At 45.9% G+C, this 5642-nt stretch overlaps 1 protein-coding gene across 1 annotated transcript in view; it reads right to left on the bottom strand.

Annotated features, from left to right (window-relative positions):
• Nucleotides 1–5395, bottom strand: part of LOC101848820 — a 48351-nt gene extending 42956 nt beyond the window's left edge. The window contains exon 1 of the mRNA XM_005099166.3: nt 821–5395. The gene's annotated coding sequence lies outside the window, so the exon portion shown is untranslated. The remainder of the gene's footprint in view (nt 1–820) is intronic.
• Nucleotides 5396–5642: the final 247 nt, after the last annotated feature.

Raw genomic sequence — 5642 nt, 5'->3', positions numbered from 1 at the left:
CATGGATTCCAAGATTTGTACTCTCTTCCCAGACTCATGAATGTTATAGACAAGAGATGCCAGTGTTCCTCCTCCTGCCCTGGGCAAAAAGAAAAAGAGACATGACGAAGTGCTTTGAAAACTAAGTCAGCTGAGAGATATGCCGAATGAAACCTTTTTATAATTTTGGAGCGCCCATCAATAAAGACAAAATCAGATTTACTTTTTTACATAGTGTGTTCGCTTTCCACAAATCCCTTGTGGAGAAATGCATCGATGGACCTCAAAACGTCAGAACTCGATCATGATCTTGTTTTTCCCTCACTCCAGCCAGTAATATTACGGTATCTGTTTAGTTGTTGATCTATGCATTCACATATCGACGGCTGAGTGCAAGAAGTGACTATAATATCTACTGTTCGCAGTTTTGAGAAATAGGAGTTTGAAATTTTAACGATTTGAAAATCTCTATAAAATAGTCCACCAAAAAAAAAGAAACGTTAATATCTCGAAAACGAATTAAGCTACGGCTTAGATGTTTACAGAGGTAAAAGAGCAGCTTAACATCTCACTACCCATATCGATTAATCTAATTCTACCAAAAGTGTATATAGTCACTTCTTGCGCTCAGCCAATGATACATGAACAGGGTTTAGAGAGCTTGGTACATCCCTCTCCCAAACAAAGCTGAGGGTTTTCAACCCAGATGTGAGATATAGAACATAACTCGGAATTGCATAAAAAAGATTCAGGTGTGGCGAGAAACCAACAAACGTATAAAGTTTGATGATTGAATGTGTATTGAAAACGAGGAGAGAAAACAAGAAGGAAAAGAACTTACGTACAACCATGGATCTTTTTGGTGCACGGCTGAGAAAGCAGTATCGCCACACACCTCCCCCTAGCAATGATAAGGCAACTGCTTGTGAGAACCGCAAAGGTCTGCGAACCTTACGTCCAGAACGTGACGGATGAAGAAGGCACAACTGGATCGAGAGGCTTTGATGGTGGGCAGCCGTGTTGGCCTGAGATGACCAGTGGCGAGGGCTCTAACATGTCGGTATGAGCTGGTTTCAATCGGTCAATAGACACGACATCCATCCGTGTGCCTACTCTGATCCTGAAGGTTTTATCGCCTTGCGACCGAACTTTGTAGGGACCAGCATGTTGGCGTTGCAGGGGTCCCCGATTGGCATCATTTCTGACGAAAACTAACTTTGTAAGCTTGAGGGAATTGGGGACATAGGACCCAGGAACACAATAATAATATGCAAATGTCGGCAGAGGTTTCGATGCATCACAGCTGATCTCAGGTGCAGTTACATTGAAAAAATGCTGGGCTGACTATGGCTAGGTCTCGCTGGATATAAAATCACCCGGGACAGTCAACACCTCACCATAGATGATGAAACACCGATGTCCTCCTCAGGGGTAGTCCGAAGACCTAACAAGGTCCACGGTATCTCATCGATCCAGTTGTGGGCCTAGAGGCGTGCCTAAAGGGATGTTCTCAGACTACGTTGAAAACGTTCCACAAGTCCGTTGGATGGGGGTGACATACAGTTTTCTATGCAATCTGACACCCAAATTTCCGCGATCTCTGACCATAAGGATGAGGTGAACTGGGTTCCCCGATCAGAAGATATATCTTATGGTGTCCCATATCTTGAAATCTATCCTTGGATCAGGGCTTGAGCACAATCCTTTTCTGTTGTGCTCCGCAATGGTATTACTATTATCTCTCGCCAGCGTGTAGTGCGGTCAATAATTGTAAAAAGATGAGTGAAACCATTTGATGGTGGAAGAAGACTGACCAGGTTTACATTTGTGTGACTGAAGCGCTTTTCTGGGACTTTCAGCTTTTTTTTTGGGGGGGGTGCTTTTGTGTGTGTTTGTATCTTTGATGCTTGACAGTGGATACATTCTCCTGTCCATAGATAAATCATTTTCCACATTCCTTGCCACACGGATTTTTTAGAGATTATCTTACCGGTGGCCTCTTTACCTGGATGTGACAAAGTGTCAAAAACTAGTCGTTGGAATCCTGACGGAACGATAGGACTTGGATATCATGTTGTGATATCGCAAAGTAACACTGGGCCATTGTCCTGTATTGTCATGGAGACGATTTGGAGGCTTGTTTGTTGGATGCTTCCACAGTTGTCTTGGGCTTTGGCCGTGACAGTGTAGTCAATGCCCAGCGGAATAGCTTCTAATTTGGGCGAGATAGGCTATGTATCTGTGCAGTACAGCAGTTGTAATTTCAATAAACAAAAGCGAGTTGTCGCTGTTGCCGAACAGACTGGGGGTCGGATACTTTTTTCACGGCATCAGCCAGAGGTTTGTGGTCAATGTAAGCCACGAACGTTCTTCCTTCAAGGGAGTAGCGAAAGTGTCGGCATGCAAGGTACAAGGCGAGTAGCTACCTGTCATACATACTGTATTTAGTCTCCAGGGGGGTGTAACTTTCGGCTAAAAAATCAAAGAGGTTGCCAAGACTGTTCCGTCGGCGAGGTCAAACATGTCGGTAGACAGGGTGAGGTCAGCTTTTGGATCTGGATGAACGAGTATTGCGGCGTTAGAAAGAGCTCTCTTGCAAGATTGAAATGCTTTCGGCATTTCATCTGTCCAACACAACGTTTTCTTAGAACTGGTGCCTGTCAGGGCTGCATTAAGAGTTGGAGTATGTCAGCTATCTTTGGAAGAGAGCGATGGTAAAAGTTGATCGTCCCCAAGAATTCTTGAAGACCTTTCAACGTGAATAGTTTGGGAAAATTTCTGATGGCTTCGACTTTCAATGAGAGGGAGGTAGTGCCGTGTTTGGAAACGCTGTGTCCCAGAATCTTCTGGGATTGGACGCCAAAAAGGCACTTTTCTCTAGGCGAAGGATGAGACCAGCATCTTGCAAGCGTGGACAGACTGCATGAATACCCTCTTTGTGTTGGTTGGCGTCCCCTCTCACAATGAGAATGTCGTCCAGGTAATCGAAGGCACAATCAGTGCCTTGTAGAACTGTATCCATCAGTCTCTGGAATGCCTGGGCTGCGCTTTTTTTTAGACCAAACGGCATGTGGACGAATTCGAACAAACCTAATGGAGTTATCACAGCTATTTTGGGGATATCTTCAGGGTGGATAGGAACTTGATGGTACCTACAGACCAGGCCAAGTTTTGAAAATATGGTTTTGCCATGTAGACGAGCTGTGATATCCTGGATATGTGGGATGTGGTAGCGGTCGGGAACTGTTCTCTCGTTGAGCCGCCAGTAATCACCACAGGCCGTCACGTACCGTCTGATTTAGGAATCATAAGCAATGGCGATGCCCATGGGCTGTTGGACTTCCGAAATATTCTTTTTTCCTCATATCCCATGAATTGCTTCTTGACGGCTGCAAGTTTATCTGGAGCCAGTCTCCTGGGTCGGGCAAAAACTGTCGGACCAGTTGTTGAGATGTGGTGTTTGACTCCATATTTCACGGCTTCGGACGAGAACGTTGATTGGAGGATAGATGGGAATTTGTTCAGAATCTTTCAAAAGGAATTTGAATTGGGGTCAATCTTGGCGAGTTGTTGCACGCTCTTTGTTTGGATGGAACACGATATAGACGTAGTGGTGTCTGCCTCTATCAGATGTTGTCGGCGAAGGTCGACGATGAGGTTGTGGGCACGAAGGAAATCTGGTCCAAGGAGGGGGTACTTGACATCAGCAAGTACGAGGCGAGGGTTGCATTCTCGGCCTTTGATTCGTAGTGATGCAGTGCTTGTACCATTGGCGAGAATAGGGGTGCCGTTCGCCGCCTGGAGTGGAGCATTCGAAGGGCCTACGTGACGTTCCAGCATCGTTGCTGGAATCAGAGAAACGTGCGCTTATGTGTCAACCAGAAAGTGATATCCAGAAAGTTCACTGGTGGTGTACAGTTGTTGATTTGTATCCGGGCCAGCAATTGTCGAGGCTACTGCTGGCCCAGCGACTCGTTTCCCTGGTTGGCATTGGTGTTTGGACGTTTGTAGAACTTGCACGGTGGATTGCATTTCCTTGCGTGTTTTTACAAACGTTTTGTGACTGAAGCAAACGTCGGGGGTAGTGGGGAGTCGAGTTAGGTATTGGTTGACAACATGTACAGATGAGGACTTGCTCAGGCAGCTTGGTCAAGAAGATGTGCCAGAACAGGTAATATGGCCTTGGTGGCCACGGAGAGCTAGCATTTGATTCATCAGCTCTGACGGCTTCCTATCCCCCAACCCGGAGAGGCTAAACAGTGCAGCTGCCCTTTCCTCTTCTGTTTTCTCATAGGCTAACCGTTAGCACTTTTTAAACGTCAGGTATTTGTTGTCACCCAGTGGTCTGGAAAGGATTGACAGTGCCCGATTGGTAACTTCTGTGTCCAACATCAATACGACGTAGTAATATTGGGTATCATCTGCAGTGAGTGATATTGCGATGGGCTCATTGCGTTTCGGCCTGGAGAAACCACTGTTTTGCCAGAGAGTTGGAAGTTTAATGAAACAGCAGCGGTCATATCCATTGTGGAAGAATGTGTTGCAGAATAATACTAAGAATTGAAGGTAAAAATACGTTTTACCAATCGGGGTCACCAATTGTGGCAAGAAACTAACGAACGAATAAAGTTGAGTGACTGAATGTGTATTGAAGTCGAGAAGAGTAAACAAGAAGGACAAGAACATAGGCTACGTACAAACATTGATCTTTTTGGTGCACGGCAGTGCGAACAGTTTAGTGTGCAGTGCGAGCAGTTTGGTGTGCAGGCATCGCCACACAGGTTTTCTTCAACAAGTGCCTGTCTGGAAAAGCTACTCTGGATAAGATGGACACACAGGATCACCAACGAGAAAATATAAAGGAGAACAAAACAGAGCCTAATTGGAGGTGAAGTGAGAAAAAGACGGTTGCGGTGACTGGACATAACCTCGGGGAGCCAGACAGCTAAATAACAAAGGAAGTGTTGGATTGAAATCCACATAACAGCAGGTCAAGGAGAAGGCAAACGCAGAAACTGGAGAAGAGTCACAGTGAATGATATGCAGAAAAGTGGAAAGACATTGGAAAATGTCACGAAGCTGGACCAAGAGAGGGGGGAGCAGAAAGTGTTCGTCACTGGTCTATACTCTGATTCAGGGTGAAACAGGCATTGATGATGGCAATCGAACCACTCGCTAACCTCCTATATAGATCTAGTACTTTCCATAAGACCTTTCACTCCGCCATGGAATCGGTTTGCGACACGTTTTGCAGACAAAGGAGAAGAACGGCGCATTGCTTCTGTTTCCGAATTTCTCTGAGGTCCGCGTGAAAATTCCATCATTGACGTCTTTGCCCCGATTTTCTTCCCTCCGCCATGCTTCGAAGAATCCAGAAAACGCTGAAACGGTTGTGTTGTTTTTGTAACAGCATAGAAGAGGAGAGAGCTGCTGTCTCCAGGGCACCCGATGGGGAAGTCCAGGTAAGCAGCCCAAACCTCAGCTGTCATAATGCAATATCGCCGTTGGTTCAGCTCAACACAGATAAAATATCTCTGACGTCAAGAGGCTCGAAAACTGCCGTGGCCATGCCTGAAGAAGCAAGCAAATATCCGCCAAGCCCGGACATATCAACGGACATGGCCGAAGCTTCTTGGGCAAACTCATCAAGCTTGGGCTCACTG

The sequence above is a fragment of the Aplysia californica genome, unplaced genomic scaffold, assembly GCF_000002075.1.
Source record: "Aplysia californica isolate F4 #8 unplaced genomic scaffold, AplCal3.0 scaffold00204, whole genome shotgun sequence".
Classification (NCBI taxonomy): Eukaryota; Metazoa; Mollusca; class Gastropoda; order Aplysiida; family Aplysiidae; genus Aplysia; species Aplysia californica.
This window is presented reverse-complemented; position numbering and strand designations above follow the sequence as displayed.